This window comes from Rana temporaria, chromosome 10 (genome assembly GCF_905171775.1).
Source record: "Rana temporaria chromosome 10, aRanTem1.1, whole genome shotgun sequence".
NCBI classification, from domain to species: domain Eukaryota; kingdom Metazoa; phylum Chordata; class Amphibia; order Anura; family Ranidae; genus Rana; species Rana temporaria.
In genome coordinates this window covers 144,367,637-144,391,419 of record NC_053498.1, presented here as the reverse complement: position 1 = coordinate 144,391,419, position 23,783 = coordinate 144,367,637, and the positions used below count along the sequence as shown (strand labels likewise).

General features: G+C 46.8%; 1 protein-coding gene across 1 annotated transcript in view; it reads left to right on the top strand.

Annotated features, from left to right (window-relative positions):
- LOC120915723 (myo-inositol 2-dehydrogenase-like) overlaps positions 1 to 23,783 on the top strand; it is a 97,060-nt gene that overhangs the window by 35,644 nt on the left and 37,633 nt on the right. The gene's annotated exons all lie outside the window — the stretch shown is intronic.

Sequence of the window (23,783 nt, the reverse complement as noted above, 5' to 3'; positions counted from 1 at the left end):
GAACAAACATGTATGGTGAAAGCGGTCCGTCGGACCGTTTTCACCATACATGTCTGCCAGAGGGCTTCTGTACGATGGTTGTACACACCATCGTACAGAAGTCCGCGCGTAAACAATACGCGGGGCGTGTCCGCGGTGTCGCCGCGTCGATGACGCGGTGTCGCCGCGACAATGACGCAGCGACGTGGGCGGCCCGCCTTTAAAATGCTTCCACGCATGCGTCGAAGTCATTCGACGCATGCGAGGGACGGCGGGCGCCTGGACATGTACGGTAGGTCTGTACTGACGACCGTACATGTCCGAGCGGGCAGAATTCCAGCGGACTGTTTTAAAACACGTCCAGGAATATTTGTCTGCTGGGAAAAGGCCCGGCGGGCAAATGTTTGCTGGAATTCGGCCCGCTCGCGCCCACACACGACCGAACATGTCTGCTGAAACTGGCCCGCGGACCAGTTTCAGCAGACATGTTTGGTCGTGAGTATGGGGCCTTAGAATCAGTTACGCATAGATATCCATTAGATCCGACAGGCGTAAGGCTCTTACGCTGTCGGATCTTAAATGCAATTTTTTTTTACGTCGTTTGCGTACGTCGTTCGCGAATAGGGATTTGCGTAGAATGACGTCACCGTTGGAAGCATTGGCTTTTTCCGGGTTAATTTCGAGCATGAGCACTGGGATACCCCCACGGACGGCGCATGCGCAGTTAAAAATAAACGTTGTTTACGCCGGGTCACGACGTATTAACATAAAACACGCCCCCATTACATCCATTTGAATTCCGCGCCCTTACGCCGCCAGAGATACACTACGCCGCCGTAACTTAAGACGCAAATTCTTTGTGGATTCGAAATAAAAAAAATAAGTTGCGGCGGCGTAGTGTATCTTAGATACGCTGCGCCCGGCGGAAGATTACACGCAGGTACGTGGATCTGCCCCTATAACTTTTGCGCAAACAAATCAATAAACGCTTATTGCGATTTTATTTTTTTTACCAAAAATATGTAGAAGAATACGTATCGCCTAAACTGTGGAAAAAATTTTTTTTATAGATTTTTTGGGGGATATTTATTATAGCAAAAATTTACGCTCTATTTTTATATGTAGCGCAAAAAATAAAAACCTCTCCCTGACAGGACGTGGGTCTGTGTGTTTACACACACAGATCCACGTCCTTGGCTGTGTAACGGCCGATCGCGGGTACATGGCGGACATCGCGGCCGCCAGGCTCACGCATCGGCACCTCAGTGACGCGGCAAGGCACCGCGCGCCCCCCAGTGGCCCAGGACCTGAAGAGCCACCTTGTGGCCGTCAATTGACAATGGCCCCCGGGCTCCAACAAGTTAACGAGTGAATTAAGTATTTGACCCCCTTCGCAAAACATTAATTAAAGCCATGTACACACGATCGGAATTTCTGATGAAAAAAGTCAGATGAAATTTTTTCATCAGTCATTAGCATACACAATAAATGGTCTGTAAAAGCAGACCTAATTGGCACAATGGACACAGAATGCAATCACAGCAAGACACTTAAACATCCCACAATAGGCAGACTTAATTAGCATCTCAACAGTCTAAGAGACATTCTTATTGACCTGTTGGGGTCAGAATAAGCAACCTGTAATATCTCAAGATCTCCTGCAATATATGAATTATCATTAAAGCAGGGGTTCACCCTAATTGATGTACGCTGATGAGGCTGCACTGAGAGGTGGCACTGAGAGGTGGCACTGATAGGTGGCACTGAAGGGCATTGAGACATGGCACTGATAGGTAGCATTGATAGGTGGCACTGATAGGTGGCAGTGATGGGCACTGATGGGTGGCAATAATGGGCACTGATGGGTGGCAATAATAGGCACTGATGGCTGGCAATAATGGGCACTGATGGGTGGCAATAATGGCCACTGATGGGTTACACTGATAGGCAGCATTGCTAGGTGGCACTGATTGGCACCACTGGTGGGCATTGATGGGTGGCAGTGATGGGCACTGATGGGTGGCAATAATGGGCACTGATGGGTTACACTGATAGGCAGCATTGCTAGGTGGCACTGATTGGCACCACTGGTGGGCATTGAAAGATGGTACTGGTGGGCACTGTCAGGTGGAACTGGAAGGGGGTACGTATTGCACAGATGAGGCAGAATTGTCTCTTCCTCTTCGGGACTGATGTCCCTTGCACACAAGCCGGTGATCGGTGATCACAGCGTGCGCCGCAGGGGCGCTTGGGGAGCGTGTGTGAAGGGTAGGACGTCTATTGACAGCCTCCCGACAATTTAGGTCCACGCTGTGGCCGTCATTCGGCTATAGCGCGAACGCCAAGCGGTTAAAATGAACCGTCCATTAAAATTATAGACTGATGATTTCTTTGTCAGTTGGCAAACGTACAAAATCATCGGTGGGTACAAATACTTTTTTTTCCTCAATGTAGAGAAAAGGCACCAAGGTAAGGTTTAACCACTTAAGGACCACCTCCTGCACATATACGTCGACAGAATGGCACGGCTGGGCACAAGCGCATACTAGTACCCAGCCGTGGGCGCGCGCCCGCGACCCGGTCCGAAGCTCCGGGACCACGGTACCCGCGGACCCGATTGACGCTGGATTGACGTTCTTCGACTCCGAGGAGAGCTGTGTGTAAACACGACTTCCCCGTTCTTCACTGTGGCGCTGTCATCGATCGTGTCATCCCTTTTATAGAGGGACACAATCAATGATGTCACACCTACAGCCACACCCCCCTACAGTTGTAAACACACTTCAGGTCACACATAACCCCATCAGCGCCCCCTGTGGTTAACTCCCAAACTGCAACTGTCATTTTCACAATAAACAATACATTTTAAATGCATTTTTTGCTGTGAAAATGACAATGGTCCCAAAAATGTGTCAAAATTGTCCGAAGTGTCCGCCATAATGTCGCAGTCACAAAAAAAATTGCTGATCGCCACCATTAGTAGTAAAAATTTTTTTTTTATAAAAATGCAATGAAACTATCCCCTATTTTGTAAACGCTATAAATTTTGCGCAAACCAACCGATAAACGCTTACTGCGTTTTTTTTTTAACAAAAATAGATAGAAGAATACGTATCGGCCTAAACTGAGTAAAAAAAAATATTTTTATATATTTTTGGGGGATATTTATTATAGCAAAAAGTAAAAAATATTGCATTTTTTTCAAAATTGTCGCTCTATTTTTGTTTATAGCGCAAAAAATAAAAACTGCAGAGGTGATCAAATACCACCAAAAGAAAGCTCTATTTGTGGGGAAAAAAAGGACGCCAATTTTGTTTGGGAGCCACTTCGCACGACCGCGCAATTGTCAGTTAAAGCGACGCAGTGCCGAATCGCAAAAAGGGGCAAGGTCCTTTTAGCTGCATTTTGGTCCGGGTCTTAAGTGGTTAAGTGCGATCTGATGAATTCCGAATTCTAAATTATTTATATGTTTTTTTATTTTAGTTTTTGGATCAGTAGATTGCACTTGTGTCTTGCAGCTCTTTATATACACGACCTTTGTCTGGATATGCTGTGTGATATTTAAGAAAATAGACAGACCGTATGGCCCATCTCCGAGATCCCGACAAAGCGAGCAGGCACAATTAATCAACCCTCTCGTCAGATGAGTCCGCTCCCAATTGAAAGAAAATGGTTTCATTTTTGGACATGTCGGGTGTGTCAATTTATCAAGAAGAGGAAGACAATTTGTAGAGGAGACTGTCATCCCCGGAGACGGATGGAGCGGGGACGTTCTTGTATTCCAGACAATTTGCAGACTCTTCTAGGCCAGTGTGCTGCGCAGAGAGGGACTCTGAACTAGGAGATGGGATTCCCCGGACATTGAGGTGCGTAGAGCTCATATACTCTAATGGTGGATACAGAGCCATGCAGGGCCGCCATCAGGAATTATGGGGCCCCTTTCACAGTTTCAAGCATGGGCCCCCTGGAGCAGAGAACCGGGGGGGGGGGGTGCTGGCACCTGAAATTAAGAAGCGTGGGGGGGGGGGGGCTGCCGCGAATTGAGAAGCTGGGGGGGGGGGGGCCTTTACAAAAAAAAAGAGGAAATAAAGAAAAATATATATAAAAAAAGGGGGGGGTAGCCCTGGGGACCTCTGGGCCCTTTAATAAAAAGAAAAAAATAAATAAAAAAATATATTAAAAATATATATATATATATTTTTTTTTTTTTAAAAGGGGGGGTTGCCATCTGGGGCCCTGGAGACCTCTGGGCCCTTTAATAATAATAATAATAATAATAATAATAATAATAATAATAATTATATATATATATATAAAAAGAAATTACAAAAAAAGAGGGGTTGCCATCCGGAACCTCTGGGCCCTTTAATAAAAAAAAAAATATATATATATATATATATATATATATATATATATATATATATAAAAATAAAAATAAAAAATAAACATTTATAGAAAAAAAAGGGGGGGGTTGCCATCCAGGGCCCTGGGGACCTCTGGGCCCTTTATTAAAAAATAAAATAAAAATATATATAAACAAAAATAAAAAAATAAACATTTATAAAAAATAAAAAAAGGGGGTTTGCCCTGGGGACCTCTGAGCCCTTTAATAAAAAAAAAAATATATATATATATATATACCCGGGTGGGTCCCTCTCACTGGCCTAGCAGCCGGAGTGACACACGGAATAAAGTACAGTCTCTGCCACAGACCTTCCTTTATAAGGAAACACTTTTGGTCCAGAATCCCCCTAACACAGGATTCAGCACCCGGAACCAACAGGCGATCACCATCAAGCCTCTCAGTGTACGGTGCATCCTTCGATGAAGTCTCCAGGCCTTCTCCTAAGACATCAGCCTCTTGCATGGTCCTCTCCAGGATAGGTCCTCCCCTGGACTCCCTCACCAAGTGGCTTCCTCCCGCAGGACAGACAGCACAGGATCACCTTGAAAGTGCAGACCCAGTCTGACTACTGGGCCCACTAAGCAAAGTCGCAACCCCGGACCAACGTGGTCAGGATTCAGGAACACGCACCCCAGGCCAGGCGGACCACGAGGCGCGCGGGACGACAGCCTCCCCGCCAATGGTGTCTGTCCCTTAATTACCCCTCCCCAGCATGCACAGCGGAAAGATCACTCCCACTGATTCGCTGCCGAGGGGAATACCCAACACTCCCTGACTCTGCTGCTGCCACCCTTGGTGAACAAAGGTGGTCACTCTCAGCACAGCCATGGCAGGAACAGAGGCTAAATTACCCACAATTACATTTGTCTGAGCCAAATAACAACTCGGACCCCCTCTAAATTTACAGCAGCGCCTGTTCAACAGGAGCAGGGCGCTGCAATAATAAAAAAAATGAATTAATAAAAATAAAAACTACTGACACCGTCCACTGGTTTACTGACCTTGTCAGTATATACATGTAGCGCCTGGTTACTTAAAAAGTACTGGCGCTAGTTAACCACTTAAGCCCCGGACCAATATGCTGGCTAAAGACCCAAGGGGTTTTTACAGTTCGGGACTGCGTCGCTTTAACAGACAATTGCGCGGTCGTGCGACGTGGCTCCCAAACAAAATTGGCGTCCTTTTTTCCCCACAAATAGAGCTTTCTTTTGGTGGTATTTGATCACCTCTGCGGTTTTTATTTTTTGCGCTATAAACAAAAATAGAGCGACAATTTAAAAAAAAATTCAATATTTTTTACTTTTTGCTATAATAAATATCCCCCAAAAACATATATAACATTTTTTTTTTTTCCTCAGTTTAGGCCGATACATATTCTTCTACCTATTTTTGGTAAAAAAAATCGCAATAATCGTTTATCGGTTGGTTTGCGCAAAATTTATAGCGTTTACAAAATAGGGGATAGTTTTTTTGCATTTTTATTTTTTTTATTTTTTTTACAAGTAATGGCGGCGATCAGCGATTTTTTTCGTGACTGCGACATTATGGCGGACACTTCGGACAATTTTGACACATTTTTGGGACCATTGTCATTTTCACAGCAAAAAATGCATTTAAATTGCATTGTTTATTGTGAAAATGACAGTTGCAGTTTGGGAGTTAAACACAGGGGGCGCTGTAGGATTTAGGGTTCACCTAGTGTGTGTTTACTAGTGTAGGGGGGTGTGGCTGTAGGACTGACACCATCGATCGAGTCTCCCTATAAAAGGGATCACTCGATCGATGCGCCGCCACAGTGAAGCACGGGGAAGCCGTGTTTACACACGGCTCTCCCCGTTCTTCAGCTCCGGGGAGCGATCGCGACGGAGCGGCTAAAAACAAATAGCCGCGCCGTTGTCCCGGATCGCTCCCCGAGCGGACCTGACCTCCGCATGTACCGGGGGGGGTCCCGATCGGACCCCCCACCCACGTCTAGCAGAGGACGTACAGGTACGTGGATGTGCCTGTCCGTGCCATTCTGCTGACGTAAATGTACATGAGGAGGTCGGGAAGTGGTTAAATTTAGAGAGGGGTCAGAGTGTTAACTGACTCTGATTCAATTATTATGTTCAAAACTGGGTCTCTGTCTCAGCTTGGCTGTGCTGTGGGCTGTCTATTGTTACTGGGGTGTAGTTCCTACCCCAGGGTGGGTGGTAGCAGTGGAGTCGGGGTTTGGGTGCTCTTCCCCAGCAGCCTATCAGGAGGGTTCGGCCTCGCTGTGCATGCTGGGGGAGGGTATTTATGGGGCAGACGCCATTAGTCTGGGTTCTTCTTCGGAGTAGAGGTGTCACCGCTCCAGGTGGATCTTTAGCAGGCAAATCAAGGAACCTCCCAGGAATCCAAGGTGCTGGCAGTGCACTAGGCAAACATGGAAAGCCATGTGGATGAGCCATGACTAAGCACTAACTGTGTGCGAAACGCGTCGGCTATCCCCTTATGTGACTGTATTTTTGGATTTGCATGTCCAGTTTTTATTAATAAAGACTACTTCTTCAAGTTCCTTTGGAGTGCGGCTGTCCATCCATTTCCACTTTTCCATGTTCTTCTTCGGAGTGCGGCACCTACCTTCAGGGTTACTGCATCACGGCGCCCCCGGCGTAATGGCCTTCCAGGCCGGGGTGCGCTTGCCACGCGGTGTTCCTGGTTCCGGGACCATTGTGGTCCGGAACATTTAACCACTTCCGGACCGCCGCATGTACATATATACGTCGGCAGAATGGCACGGACAGGCACATTGGCGTACCTGTACGTCCCTGCCTAGACGTGGCTCGGGGGTCCGATCGGGACCCCCCCCAGTACATGCGGCAGTTCCCGTGGCTGTCCGAGCGATCCGGGACGACGGCGCGGCTATTCGTTTCTAGCCGCCCCCTCGCGATCGCTCCCCGGAGCTAAAGAACGGGGAGAGCCGTATGTAAACACGGCTTCCCCGTGCTTCACTGTGGCGGCTGCATCGATCGAGTGATCCCTTTTATAGGAAGACTCGATCAATGACGTCAGACCTACAGCCACACCCCCTTACAGTTGTAAACACACACTAGGTGAACCCTAACTCCTACAGCGCCCCCTGTGGTTAACTCCCAAACTGCAACTGTCATTTTCACAATAAACAATGCAATTAAAATGCATTTTTTGCTGTGAAAATGACAATGGTTCCAAAAATGTGTCAAAATTGTCCGATGTGTCCGCCATAATGTCGCAGTCACGAAAAAAATCGCTGATCGCCGCCATTAGTAGTAAAAAAAATATATAAAACTATCCCCTACTTTGTAAACGCTATAAATTTTGCGCAAACCAATCGATAAACGCTTATTGCGATTTTTTTTTTTACCAAAAATAGGTAGAAGAATACGTATCGGCCTAAACTGAGGAAAAAAATGTTTTTTTATATATTTGTGGGGGATATTTATTATCGCAAAAAGTTAAAAATATTGCATTTTTTTTTCAAAATTGTGGCTCTATTTTTGTTTATAGCGCAAAAAAATAAAAACCGCAGAGCTGATGAAATACCACCAAAAGAAAGCTCTATTTGTGGGGAAAAAAGGACGCCAATTTTGTTTGGGAGCCACGTCGCACGACCGCGCAATTGTCTGTTAAAGCGACGCAGTGCCAAATTGTAAAAACCCCTTGGGTCATTTAGCAGCATATTGGTCCGGTACTTAAGTGGTTAAGCTGTGGCAGGGAGCCCAGTAGTCGACTGGGTTCCCAATCCTAAAGATCCCAAGCGAGATAGCTGTTCGGTGGGGAGTCCATCTGAGGAGAGCCAAAGAGAGGCTGGCGATCCAATAGGGTCTCGACAAACCACCGGGGATCAAGGTAGCCGGACACTGAGAGGCTGGTCACCTGTCAGTCGGTACCTGAAAAACTATCTGAAGGAGATCCAGGCGCACTTCTATCAAGGAGGATCATCTCCGTAATCACAATCACAGGGAGGGCCTGTGTCAGAGGTTTTTCCCTGAGTCTATTGCAGGAGGGTCTGTGGCAGAGACTTTTCCTTCAAGTTCGAGCGATACCCCGGCTGCCAGGTCGGTGAGAGTGGGCCTGTCCAGGTACGCTATACCCACTCTGGCTAGAGTGGCGAAGAATACATAGGGCTAGATTCAGATAGCCCGCCGTAACTTTGTGCGGGCGTAGCGTATCTCAGATACGCTTACGCCGCCGTAACTTAGTGAGGCAGGTTCTGTATTCACAAAGAACCTGCGCCCTAAGTTACGGCGGCGTAGCGTAAATCTGCCGGCGTAAGCGCGCCTAATTCAAATTTTGAAGAGGTGGGCGTGTTTTATGAAAATAAAACATGACCCCACGTAAATGACGTCTCTAACGAACGGCGCATGCACCGTCCGTGAACGTATCCCAGTGCGCATGCTCCTAATCACGTCGCAAATAGTCAATGCTTTCGACGTGAACGTAATTTACGCAAAGCCCTATTCGCGAACGACTTACGCAAACGACGTAAACGTCGTAAAATTTGACGCTGTCCCGACGTCCATACTTAACATTGGCTATGCCTCATATAGCAGGAGTAACTTTACGCCGGAAAAAGCCTTACGTAAACGACATAAAAAAATCCGCCGGTCGCACGTACGTTTCTGAATCGGCGTATCTACCTCATTTGCATATTCTACGCGGAAATCAGCGGAAGCGCCACCTAGCGGCCAGCGTAAATATGCACCCTAAGATACAACGGCGTAGGAGACTTACGCCAGTCGTACCTTAGCAACATTTAAGCGTATCTCAGTTTGAGCATACGCTTAAAGTTGCGATGGCGCGAATTCGGACTTACGAAGGCGTATCTACTGATACGCCCGTCGTAAGTGTTACTGAATCTAGCCCAAAGTATTGTTGGGAGCAGGACTGTTTCCCTATCGTTGCGCCCGAGTCTGCTACTTCTCCTTTTTATTTCATCTCTACTCTTCTTTACAAGTTTAATGTTTTTACCTGGCTGGGTAATAAAGAGCACAGAAAGACACCTGTCGTGGACATTCGGTTACCGCTATATTCACTATACACCCTTAGATGGCGGAGGAGCCATGAGGTAACATGCCACCCAAAACAAACCAGCAGCTCCTCCGGGGGTAGTGCTACATACAGTACTACTGTGACCCGACGTGATTGACGTTTTTGCGGAACGGCGCATGCGCCGCCCGTGGAATTTTCCAGTGTGCATTGCTCCAAAGTACGCCGCAAGGACGTCTTTGGTTTCGACGTGACGTCATGTCCAGCCCCATTCACGGACGACTTACGCAAACGACGTAACTTTTTCAAATTTCGACGCAGGAACGATGGCCATACTTAACATTGACTGCGCCTCATATAGCAGGGGCAACTATACGCCGGGAAAAGCCTCGTAACTTTACTGCGTCGGCCGCACGTACGTTCGGGAATTCGCGTATCTAGCTAATTTGCATACTCGAGGCGGAATTCGACGGAAGTGCCACCTAGCGGTCAAAAAAAAAATGCAGTTAAGATCCGACAGTGTGAGAGACTTACGCCTGTCGGATCTAATGGATATCTATGCGTAACTGATTCTAAGAATCAGGCGCATAGATACGACGGCTCGGATTAGGACTTACGACGGCGTACATGGAGCTGCGCCGTCGTAAGTCCTTTAAGAATCTGGGCCTCTATCTGTAGCGCCTGGTTACTTCAAAGTACCGGTGCTATTTAAATTTAGAGGGAGATCAGAGTGTAGTTAAAATATGATCTGGTTAAAATGTTCAAATTTAGGTCTCTGTTTCAGCTTGCCTGTGCTGTGCACTCATTCTGTTGAACTGGGGGGTTCTTCCCACCCCAGCGCAGTAGATGGCAGCAGTGGAGTCAAGGTTTGGGTGCTCTTTCCCAGCAGCCAATCAGGAGGGTTGAGCCTCGCTGTGCATGCTGGGGGAGGGTATTTATTGGGTAGACGCGATTAGTTCTGGGTCCTTCTTCAAGTGCAGCATCCACCTTTAGGGTGTCTGCACCACGGTGCCCCGGCATTGCGGCCTACCTGGCCGGGGCGTGGGTGCCACACAGTGTTAGTGGTTCCGGGACCATGTTGGTCCGGAACATTTGAGCAGCGGCGGGGACCCAGTGATCGACTGGGTTCCCACTTTTGAAGATCCCAAGCGGTATTGCTGTTCGGTGGGGAGTCCGTCTGAGGAGCGCCAATGAGAGGCTGGCGGTCCAAAAGGATTTCGACAAACCACCGGGGATCAAGGTAGCCGGACACTGAAGGAATGATCCCCTGTCAGTCGGTACCTGGGCGACGTTAAGAAGGAGATCCAGGCGTAATTCTTCAGAGGAGGATTTTCTCCATATTTGCAATCAGAGAGGGCCTGTGGCATACCTCCCAACATTTAAAAAATCCAATGCGGGACATCTTGTTGGGGGGGGGGGGGGTGCCGGGGATCAAAGTTGTTGAGCGGGGGGGGGGTCAAAGTTGTTGAGCGGGGGGGGATCAAAGTTGTTGGACGGGGGGGGCGGGCATTAAAGTTGTTGAGCGGGGGGGCCGGGGATCTGAGTCGTTGAGCGGGGGGGGATCAAAGTTGTTGGACGGGGGGGGCAGGGATCAGAGTTGTTGAGCGGGGGGGGGTTCTCCTACCTGTGCAAATACCTCTGTCCCGACTCCTCGCTTCGCCAGCACCATCCACCTGCAGCCCGCCATCCACCTGCACCTCCATCGTCCACCATGGTCCGTATTTCCCGCACTGTGATTGGGCGTATAGCGGTCATGTGCGGAGGCGGGACTTCTAGACGTTGGCAGACAGGCCAGCCCCACGACGCACATGACGCCAATACGCTCAATCACAGGCCAGGCACCGGACACCAAACATGGCGGGGGAAATCAAACATAGAGGCACGGAATGTTGCCCCCCGGTAATGTCGCGCCCGGGGTCCTGTTTTCCGGGACTCTAGGGTATAAGGGTATATAGTGGTTGGTGGTTTGTAAGCCCGAAGAAGGGGAAGCTAATTCCCCTGAAACGCATTGACTTGATTTGTTTATTCTTAATTCTCAATTAATGATTGATATCCTCGCATCAAGTGTGACATCACTCCAGCCAGACACCGGGTGCTCCTCTTTTCTTATCTAAATATTAATGTGGCCGTGTCTCCTCCACCTACCTATGTGCTCCAATCATCCCCCTGGCCACTTCCACCACTCCACTCTGTTCATTCAGAGACTGTGGCTGCAGAGAAGGAAATTGAGGAAGGAGGTCCTGATCCCTCTATATAGATCTTAATATCACTAGAGGGGTCACCAGCAGGAGGAAGGAGGTCATGATTCCTCTATATAGATCTTTATATCACTAGAGGGATCACCAGCAGGAGGAAGAAGGTCCTGATTCCTCTATATAGATCTTTATATCACTAGAGGGGTCACCAGCAGGAGGAAGGAGGTCATGATTCCTCTATATAGACTTTATATCACTAGAGGGGTCACCAGCAGGAGGAAGAAGGTCCTGATCCCTCTATATAGATCACTAGAGGGGTCACCAGCAGGAGGAAGGAGGTCCTGATTCCTCTCTATAGATCTTTATATCTCTAGAGGGGTCACCAGCAGGAGGAAGGAGGTCCGGATTCCTCTATATAGATCTTTATATCTCTAGAGGGGTCACCATTAGGAGGAAGGAGGTCCTGATTCCTCTATATAGATCTTTATATCACTAGAGGGGTCACCAGCAGGAGGAAGGAGGTCCTGATTCCTCTATATATGCACATCCCATTTGCATTACGCCGACGTAACATAGTGAGGCAAGTACTTTATTCACAAAGCACTTGCCTCCTAAGTTACGTCGGCGTAGCGCAAATGACCCGGCGTAACCCCGCCTAATTCAAAATAGGCAGGTAGGGGGTGTGTTGTATGGTAATAAATCGTGACCCCATGTAAATGAGGGCTGTTCATATGGCGCTTGCGCATGCTCAGAATCACGTTGCAAATACTCCCTACGTCACAACGTCGGCTCAATGCTTTCGACGTGAACGTAACCTACGCCCAGCCCCATTCACGTACGCTTACGCAAACAACGTAAAATACGACGGCTGTTCCGTCGTCCATACCTTGCATGGGCTGCGCCATCTTTTTGGTGATTTATCTTTACGCCAGCGGATGTCTTACGTAAACGTCGTATCTTACTGCGACGGGCGTACGTACGTTTGTGAATCGGCGTATCTTGCTCATTTACATATTCTAGGCGTAAATCCACGCACACGCCCCTAGCGGCCAGCGTAAATAGGCAGCTAAGATACGACGGCGTAGGAGACTTACGCCGGTCGTATCTTAGCAACTGAGAAGCGTATCTCATTTTGAGAATACACTTAAAGATACGACGGCTCGGATTCGGACTTACGACGGCGTATCTACTGATACGCCGTCGTAAGTCTTACTGAATCCGGCTATATGTGTGTATATTGTGTGTCTGTGTGTGTATACTGTGTATGTATACAGTATGTGTGTGTGTATGTGTATAGTGTGTGGCCCCATAATCTATTGCCCGGGGGCCCTATAATCTCCTATTGCCCGGGGGCCCCATAATCTATTGCCCGGGGGCCCCATATTCTCCTATTGCCCGGGGCCCCATGAGTTGTCAGTCCGCCCCTGCATACATATACAGTATATTGTGGTATTTTGTGTGTTTTATGTAACAGGTGTTGCGTATACATTTTTCTTATGTAAGGTTGTATGACTAACCGCAAGTCAACCCCTCGCCTGCTGCGTAACGCCCTATAATTTTTGTTTTGCTCAGCAATTTCGCAGAGAAGAGCCTCTTTTCAGCCCCTATGTGATCTATCCTTTACTAATGAAGCGGCAAACCTCTCTTTTTACACATCAATGGCCCCCTTGGCTGGGAAGATATATTGCCCTTGGCTCTATGACCAAGATGAAGTGTTGGTACGTAGGCACCGCTATCTCCTCCATGACTGGAAACCTCAATAGGCGTGTGAGGAGTTCTTGTTCAGTTTCACTAGAGCCTATCCCTCTATTGCTTGGGGAGAGCCCTAGACCCCAACGTCTCAGGTTTATGTTGCTCATCTCATGGTGGCATGGCCGGGGAAACACAAGGTCAGCATGGACCCGGCCCACTGGCCCAGAGTTGGAAGGACATTATCGGCTGCATGGTTGGTTCCGGTTTTGGCTAATACGGAGAGCTGGCTGCTTCTCGGCAACAGATGTTCTTTCTGTAGAACTCTCCATATGTCCAAACACAGGTGATGTATTGTGATGCCTTGTGCCAGCTCCAGAGGCCCCCCCGGAGTTGGGTCATGCAACGCGTAGCATACAGATGGGAACAGCTACAGCCCCAGCAATCTGCCAATGAGAGACTTAACCTTGTCTAAATTATTCTTAAAGTGAAAGTGTATCTAAACTCAAGAACAACGTCATATATTGTAGCTTACCGGTTCATAGATGTGTTGGCTGTGTTGGCAACACAGTTTCTGGCATAGGGGTGGCATCAGTGCCGGCCCAAGACATTGTGCTGCCTGGGACCTAGAATGAAATGCTGCCCCCCCCCCCCCCAGAAAAAAAATCACGCCAACCAAAAGGCCCCCACATTCATTATTTTATATCATGATAACTAAAGGGGACCCGTCATGGCTCTATACATGTATATAGGAGTATAAAGAGGACCTGTCATGGCTCTATACATGTATATAGGAGTATAAAGAGGACCTGTCATGGCTCTATACATGTATAGGAGTATAAAGAGGACCTGTCATGGCTCTATACATGTATATAGAGGACCTGTCATTACTCTTTACATGTAAAGGAATATCAAGAGTACTTGACATGGCTCTATACATGTATAAAGGAGTATAACGAGGGCCTGTCATGGCTCTATACATGTATATAGAGGACCTGTCATTACTCTTTACATGTAAAGGAATATCAAGAGGACCTGCCATGGCTCTATAAATGTATATAGGTGTATAAAGAGGACCTGTCATGGCTCTATACATGTATAAAGGAGTATAACGAGGGCCTGTCATGGCTCTATAGATGGATAAAGAGGGCCTGTCATGGCTCTATACATGCATATAGGCGTATAAAAGGACCTGCCATGGGCTCTATACATGTATATAGGAGTATAAAGGGACCTGTGAATTGCCAGCGGCCACAATGTCTTTTGCGCAAACTAATCAATGTACGATAATTGTGTTTTTTTTTTTTGGTACCAAAAATATGTAGAAGAATACATATTAACCTAAACTGAAGAAAATAGTTTATTTTTTTAAATTTTGGGGATATTTATTATAGCAAAAAGTAAAAAAAAAAATATATATTTATAGCACTAAAAATAAAAACCGCAGTGGTGATCAAATATCACCAAAAGAAAGCTCTATCTATTTGTGGGAAAAAAAGGACATCAATTTTATTTGGGTAGCGGAGCTGGCGGAACGGGCTGGCGGGCATCAGTATGCTGCCCCCCTAAAAGTGCTGCCTGGTACCCATGGTACCACCCGGTCCCATCATAGGGCCGGCCCTGGGTGGCATGGTTTACTCATTGTACTGTATATGGAGGGCCAGGGTTTGTCACCCTAGGTCAGGGGTGTCAAACTCAATTTGCATCAGCATTATGATTGCCCTCAAAAGGGTCGGTTGTATTTGTAAGATTAGATGTCCAGCGCATCCCCTCACCATATATTAGATGTCAAGAGCCACCCCACCATCAGAAGTTGAGTCCCCCACCCTCCCTTACATCACAGTACACCCTACTTACCTTATACTGCTGCAAGGAAGAAGATGGATGCATTGCATGAAAGCAGAAACTACAGGGTCTGAAGGAGGTCCAGAGGAGGGCAGGAGAGGTGCAAGGGCCACATGAAATGTCCTGGAGGGCCGAAATCGGCCCGCGGGCCTTGTGTTTGACACCTGTGCCCTAGGTCATGACTCAGAACATTCCCCCTCCCCTCTTCTCCATAATACAGGAGTAGGGATTCTGTAGTCTACAATGAGAACTGGGAACAAGATTACTGATAAGTCAGCTCAAGTTGAGTGCACAGGATGTTATCCGTTATCTGTGGCAGGATCAACAGCATTTTTTTTTTATGTTTTCAATGGTATACTTCAGAGGTTCTCAACCTGGGCTCGGTACTGGGCCGCAGCCTTCTTCCTGCCAAGCCCTGACTTTGACAGCTAAACGTTAGCTGTTGGGGGAGACTAGACTCTAGCTGCTGGCGCACACGGGCCACAGCTTGGCAAGAGGGTGCTGTCCTGCACTAGTCCCATCAGCTCCTGGAGTTGCGAGTCCAGCCGCAGGCGAGCGTTGCTCCTGTACTCCCAAATCCAGGAGCCAGGCAGAGTGCAGGACACCATCCTCCTGCGAGATCGAGGATTGATTCTAAAGGCCCGTACACACGGTCTGACTTTTTGCCAACAAACTTCAAAATGAGCAAGTTTTCAAAATAGTCTGACCGTGTGTACGCTCCATCGGACAAACTTTTTCGGCTTTCATCGGACAAAAAGTTCGGTCTGCAAACGGACAAACTTTACGTCAACAAGAGTTCGATGATGCCTAGTCCGACTGTGTGTACAGCAAGTAGGGGTGCAACGGATCAAAAAACTCACGGATCGGATCGATGCTCGGATCAGAGCCACGGATCGGATCATTTTTCGGATCAGCAAAAAAAAATTGTAGCCTCTCTGTGCCCCCATTGCAGCCTCACTCTCACCTCTACCTGGAGCTCCTCTCTTCCTCCACCTTCTCGCCCGATGCTCATCTCCTCCCCTGAATGCTCGGTCGTGTGTACACGAAGGAAAGAAAGAAAAAGAGAGAAAGTAAGAGGGATGGAGGGAGAGAGAAAGTAAGTAAGAAATAAAGAAAGAAAGAGGGATGGAGGAAAAGAGAAAGAAATAAAGGGAGAAAGAGGCATGTCGAGAGAAAGAGAGAGGGCGAGAAAAAAGAAAGAAGGAAAGAAAAAAGAGAGAAAGAGAAAGAGGGATGGAGGGAGAGGGAAAGAAATAAAGGGAGAAAGAGGCATGTCGAGAGAAAGGAAGAGGGCGAGAAAAAAGGAAAGAAGAAAGAGAAAGAGGGATGGAGGGAGAGGGAAAGAAAAAAAGGGAGGGAGCAAAAGAGAGAGAGAAGGAAAGGAAAAGAGGGGTGGAGAGAAAGGGAAGGAGCAAGAGAGAAGGAAAGGAAAAGAGGGATGGAGGGAGAGGGAAAGAAATAAAGGGAGAAAGAGGGGTGGAGAGAGAGGGAAAGAAATAAAGGGAGAAAGGGGAGTGGAGAGAGAGAGGGAGGGAGTGAGAAAAAGAAGTAAAGAGAGAGGGCTGGAGGGGGAGAAAAAGAAAGAAAGATGGAGAGAGAGGGGGAGAAATAAAGGGAGAAAGAGGGGTGGAGAGAGAGAGAGAGAGAGAGAGAGAAGGAAAGAAAAAAGAGAGAAAGAGGGATGGAGGGAGAGGGAAAGAAATAAAGGGAGAAAGAGGCATGTCGAGAGAAAGAGAGAGGGCGAGAAAAAAGAAAAAACGAAAGAAGAAAGAGAGAAAGAGGGATGGAGGGAGAGGGAAAGAAATAAATAAAGGGAGGGAGCAAGAGAGAGAAAGAGAGAGAGAGAGAGAAGGAAAGGAAAAGAGGGGTGGAGAGAAAGGGAAGGAGAAAGAGAGAAGGAAAGGAAAAGAGGGATGGAGGGAGAGGGAAATAAATAAAGGGAGAAAGAGGGGTGGAGAGAGAGGGAAAGAAATAAAGGAAGAAATGGGGGTGGAGAGAGAGGGAGGGAGTGAGAAAGAGAAGTAAAGAGAGAGGGCTGGAGGGGGAGAAAAAGAAAGAAAGATGGAGAGAGAGAGGGGGAGAAATAAAGGGAGAAAGAGGGGTGGAGAGAGAGGGAGGGAGAGAGAGAGAGAGAGAAGGAAAGAAAGAGAGAGAGAGAGAAGGAAAGAAAGAAAGAGAGAGGGCTGGAGGGGGAGAAAAATAAAGAAAGAACGATGGAGAGAGAGAGAAATAAAGGGAGAAAGAGGCATGTCAAGAGAAAATGAGAGGGCGAGAAAAAAGGAAGAATGAAAGAAAAAAGAGAGAAGGAAAGGAAAAAAGAGAAAGAGGGATGGAAGGAGAGGGAAAGAAATAAAGGGAGAAAAGAGGGGTGGAGAGAGAGGGAGGGAGTGAAAAAGAGAGAGAAGGAAAGAAAGAGAGAGGGCTGGAGGGGGAGAAAAAGAAAGAGAGAAATACGGGGGGGGGGGGGAGAGAGAATATACTGTATTTAAAGCTCTTAAGTTTAAGACCACCTTGTAAAATTGGGTGGAACTCTGCTTTAAATATACATTCCCCTTGTTTCAGTGTATTCTCTTGATCAGAAACCTTACAGAGATCCGGTAATTAGATGTAACATTCTGTGCAGAAAGACAAGTCCATGTAAAATGGAACACGGAACACGGTGTCAGCTCAGCGTGATAAAATCCAATAAAATGACAACAAAACGGAGAGAAACCCAAGACAACTCGCCTCGTTCTAGTATAGGAAATCTTTGGTGATCGATGTTAATGTGATCTTCCAACCTTCAGTCGTGCTTTCCTTCTCGTGAATGGTATTAGTAGCTCTATTAGACGAGGAGGTGTATTCAATACGATCAATCAGAACTAATCATTTCAAGTTACACTTCAGTCATAATTAAGAAATCAAAAACCTTGAAATGTCAATAGCAAGCACAGCCCTCCCGTACAAGTGAAAAGATATACAGTATACTGTGTGTGTATATATATATATTTACAATGCCTCGAAAAAATATTCATACCCGTTGAAATTTTCCACATTTTGTCATGTTACAACCAAAAACGTAAATGTATTTTATTGGGATTTTATGTGATAGACCAACACAAAGTGTCACATAATTGTAAAGTGGAAGGAAAATGATACAAATAAATCTGTGAAAAGTGTGGGGGGTACATTTGTATGGCGCCCCCCGGAGTCAATACTTTGTAGAACCCCCTTTCTCTGCAATTACAGCTGCGAGTCTTTTTGGGGGTGTCTCTACCAGCTTTGTACATCTAGAGAGGGACATTTCTGCCCATTCTTCTTCTCTGCAAAATATCTCATGCTCTGTCAGATTGGATGGAGAGCGTCTGTGATCAGCAATTTTCAAGTCTTGTCACAGATTCTCAATGTGATTTGGGTCTGGACTGTGACTGGGCCATTCTAACACATGAATGTGCTTTGATATAAACCATTCCATTGTAGCTCTGGCTGTATGTTTAGGGTCGTTGTCCTGCTGGAAGGTGAACCTCCGCCCCAGTCTCAAGTCTTTTGCAGACTCTAACAGGTTTTCTTCTAAGATTGTCCTGTATTTGTCTCCATCCATCTTCCCATCAACTCTGACCAGCTTCCCTGTCCCTGCTGAAGAAAAACATCCCCACCACATGATGCTGCCACCACCATGTTTCACAGTGTGTTCAGGGTGATGTGCAGTGTTAGTTTTCCCCAACACATAGCGTTTTGATTTTAGGCCAAAAAGTTTAATTTTGGTCTCATGTGACCAGAGCACCTTCTTCCACATGTTTGCTGTGTCCCCTCCCCCACATGGCTTCTCACAAACTGCAAACAGGACTTCTTATGGCTTTCTGTCACTAATGTCTTTCTTCTTGTCACTCTTCCATAAAGGGCAGATTTGTGGAGAGACCACTAATAGTTGTCCTGTGGACAGATTCTCCCCCCTGAGCTGTGGATCTCTGCGTCTCCTCCAGAGTTACCATGGGCCTCTTGGCTGCTTCTCTGATGAATGCTCTCCTTGCCCGGCCCGGTCACTTTAGGTGGACGGCCATGTCTTGGAAGGTTTAGAGTTGTGCCATACTCTTTTCATTTTCCAATGATGGATTGATCAGAGCTCCGTGAGATCTTCAAAGCTTGTAGTAATCTTTTTAAGACCTAACCCTGCTTTATTCTTCTCCGCAACTTTAAGATGGTCATTCATTATTGGACAATATTTATGGAAGATCCAGGGCTTCTTGTGTATGTACTTAGGTGTTTTAAAATATAACTAAATGCAATATATATTTTTTCTCTCTGGTGAATTCCAGGGATTGGAAAAAGTGGTGTTATACCGCGCTAGAGTTAAAACATACATATACCACTGCAACAAAAACCTTCAGATATCTAGTACAGAAAAAATTATGTAAAAATAAGTTGCTCTCATATAACGTGACTAATCACAAGTAATAAGTGCAAGCCCTACATTTTTCGCCATACGTGACGTCTTCCTGGTGCACGAGGAAGACGTTACGTAATGACGAAACATGTTGGGGCGGTGCTACGCGCTGACATCATTATGCCACACGTTACCCCTGGAACACAGGTGTTTTTTAGTATAGCTTGCCAGTTGTGTTTTTTATGTGTTATGCAGGTTTAACTGCTCGCTTTTTTAGCAATAAAGGCTGAATTTTTTTATATTACTACACTATTGGAGTTTTCTGTCCTTTTGCACTGGTGATTTTTGGTCAGAGTGTGCACCCCAAACTGGATTCTCTGCTTCTTCCAATCTGGATACCGTGGAGGATTTCTGGCAGTATCAGGAGGATTCCAGGGATATGGAGGACCATTAGACCCTGCAGAGGGCTAATTCTGATGGCGTATATGACCTTGCTCTTTAGGGGGTCCACCAGTTCGGGTAAGGGTTCCCACGTATCGAGTGGGATTCTTTCGATTTGAGAACTCCCCCCCCCTCTTCTTCTCTTTCTTGATGAAGGTGGAAGGAATCTGGATTTTATTACCTCATTGGACTTATCATTTTTTGCATTTTTTGTCTCTTCTTCTGGATATATGGACTCAATTGTGTGTTTCATCAAAAATATTATTTCACTTATAACTTGTGATTATTCACATTATATGAGCGCAACTTATTTTGACTACCAGGGATTCCCATTTTTTTTCTCACTTCCTGTTTTTGGTTATGGGACAGGAAGTGAAGAGAAATCTCCCCATTGGGACACAGATAGCAAAAAACAAATGGATGAATAAAAAAATACTGTATTTATTGGCGTATAACACTCACCTTTTCACCCTGAAAAACCCTGCCTCTGGAGGAATGGGAAGGGGGGTGGGACAGGTCAGATTACATACAGCAAGAATCTCCTGTTTACTCAGCGGCCTCTGTAATAGGAAAGTCAAGCTGCATTGATGGGCAATGGTGAGGCTGCAGAAGGAGCAATGGTGAGGCTGCAGATGGGCATTGATCAGGCTGCAGATGGGCATTGATCAAGCTGCATTGATGGGCAATAGTGAGGCTGCAGAAAGAGCAATGGGGAGGCTGCAGATGGGCATTGATCAGGCTGCAGATGGGAAATGGTGAGGCTGCAGATGGGCACTGATCAGGCTGCAGATGGGAAATGGTGAGGCTGCAGATGGGCATTGATCAGGTTGCATTGATGGGCAATGGTGAGGCTGCATTGATGGGCACTAACCCTTATTTTGCTTCAAAGTTCTCTATTTAATTGTTTTTTCCTGAAACTTTCCTGTCCCCTCCGAGGCAGCAGTACTCTGAGGTGAGGCTGCAGATGGGCATTGGTCAGGCTACATTCGGGCAATGGTGAGGCTGCAGATGGGCATTGGTCAGGCTGCATTAATGGCAATGGTAAGGCTGCATATGGGCATAGATCAGGCTGCAGGTGGGCAATGGTGAGGCTGCATATGGGCATTGGTCAGGCTGCATTCATGGCAATGGTAAGGCTGCATATGGGCATAGATCAGGCTGCAGATGGGCTATAGTGAGGGTGCAGATGGGCATTGATCAAGTTGCATTGATGGGCAATGGTGAGGCTGCAGATGGGCATTGATCAGGCTTCATTGATGGGCAATGGTGAGGCTGCAGATGGACATTGATCAAGCTGCATTGATGGGCAATGGTGAGGCTGCAGAAAGAGCAATGGTGAGGCTGAAGATGGGCATTGATCAGGCTGCAGATGGGAAATGGTGAGGCTGCAGATGGGCATTGATCAGGCTGCAGATGGGAAATGGTGAGGCTGCAGATGGGCATTGATCAGGTTGCATTGATGGGCAATGGTGAGGCTGCATTGATGGGCACTAACCCTTATGTTGCTTCAAAGTTCTCTATTTAATTTTTTTCCCCTGAAACTTTCCTGTCCCCTCCGAGGCAGCAGTACTCTGAGGTGAGGCTGCAGATGGGCATTGGTCAGGCTACATTCGGGCAATGGTGAGGCTGCAGATGGGCATTGGTCAGGCTGCATTAATGGCAATAGTAAGGCTGCATATGGGCATAGATCAGGCTGCAGATGTGCAATGGTGAGGCTGCAGATGGGCATTGATCAAGTTGCATTGATGGGCAATGGTGAGGCTGTAGAAAGAGCAATGGTGAGGCTGGAGATGGGCATTGATCAGGCTGCAGATGGGAAATGGTGAGGCTGCAGATGGGCATTGATCAATTTTGCATTGATGGGCAATGGCGAGGCTGGAGATGGGCATTGATCAGGCTGCAGATGGGAAATGGTGAGGCTGCAGATGGGCATTGATCAGGCTGCATTGATGGGCAATGGTGAGGCTGCAGATGGGCATTGATCAAGCTGCATTGATGGGCAATGGTGAGGCTGCAGAAAGAGCAATGGTGAGGCTGGAGATGGGCATTGATCAGGCTGCAGATGGGAAATGGTGAGGCTGCATATGGGCATTGGTCAGGTTGCATTGATGGGCAATGGTGAGGCTGCAGATGGGCATTGTTCAGGCTAAATTGATGGGCAATGGTGAGGCTGCAGATGGGCAATGGTGAGGATGCAGATGGGCAATGGTGAGGCTGCATATGAGCATTGATCAAGCTGCATTGATGGGCAATGGTGAGGCTGCAGATGGGCATTGATGGGCAATGGTGAGGCTGCAGCAATGGTGAGGCTGCACATGGGCATTGATTGATAAAGCTGCAGATGGGCAATGGTGAGGCTGCATTGATGGGCACTGACCCTAATTTTGCTTCAAAGTTCTCTATTTAAAAGTTTTAATTTTTTTCCTGATAAATACGGTAAATAAAATAAACTTTAGTTCTACTTTAACCTTTTTTTTTAGCTATATGTACACTTTAAGCTCCTAATAATATATTGACTTTTATTCCGCCGTTGTAACAACCTAGAGATGATAAAGCGTAACTCCATTCTCCTGCTTGCCGTTGTACACTGTAGCTAATTTGCCCTTTAATTCCAGAAATGATGCTTCACCAATGGCACTTATCTAGAATTATGGATCCGATATCCTTCACATCCAGATACGGGGACGCCCTCCCTGACTACACATGATGTCACTTGGCAATAAAGGGAGAGGGGGCGGCTCGTAAATCTTGCCGGAAAGACCTGTTGAGTGTATTAATGTTTGCACTCAGGAATCCTCCTTGGGCTGCCAAGGGCTGTAGGGAAGTGATTCATCCCGAAGGTAGGTGGCACACGACGGTTGCCAAAGACATCACTAATGAGACGTTATCATTGAAAGGTATTGTGTTTAATATATACCAATTATAAGCTGATTCATCTCTCCCGCAATTTCGTTCCCTTTCTCTGTTCCTCTCGCCCTTCTGCACTCGATCATTTAAAGATTGACTCGAAATTTAAAAAATAGCCCTTTAAATGCCTACAGGGACACCATATATCTGCTTCAGTGACATTTAAAGTCTACGCTATATGCAGGGCCGGATTTGCTCTCCCTGCCGCCCCCAAGGCCAGGTTCCGCGATGCACACCCTCCCCACCAACCAAACTACCCCCCCCCCCCCCAAATCAATGGAGAATGGCAACCGGATGGCAGGGGCGGCACGGTTAGTTCAAATATTTTTTTTTTTTTTACTTTTTTATCACTTTTTTTTTTTTTTTAGTTATTTGTAGCTTGTCGCTTACTTTTTTTTTTTTTTGTATAATTTTCTTATTATTTTTTCTTATTCTTTACTTTTTAACTACTTTTTTATTTTATTAATTTAATTATTATTTCTTATTATTTATTTATTTATTTTGTTATCAATTTTTTTCACTTTTTTGCTATCATACAGGAGAAAACAATTCCCTGTGTGATAGCAATTGGAGGTGACAGGTTCTCTTTATTGACCCTGTCACCTCCAAAACAGGAGTCCTAGCACTGTGCTAGAACTCCTGTCACAGCTGAGATGGGAAGAGCACAGCTCTCCCCTCTCACTGTGTACATCGGTGGGAGGAACAGGAGACAGACTCGGTGGCCGGGGGGAGGACGGAGTCCCGAAGACAGAGCCAGCAGAGAGAGGTATGTGGGGTGGGGGGGGGGGCGGAGGGGAGGACGGACGGGAGCACACATTTTACAAGTGATTTCGGCTACATCGCCGCAATCACTTGTTAACAAGCGAGCGGATTCCCCCATAACTTACCGCCCTTAACTGTATGTTACGGTCGGAGGAGGAATCCATGCCACTGCCGCCCCTTGGTGCCCTGCCGCCCCAAGGCCTGG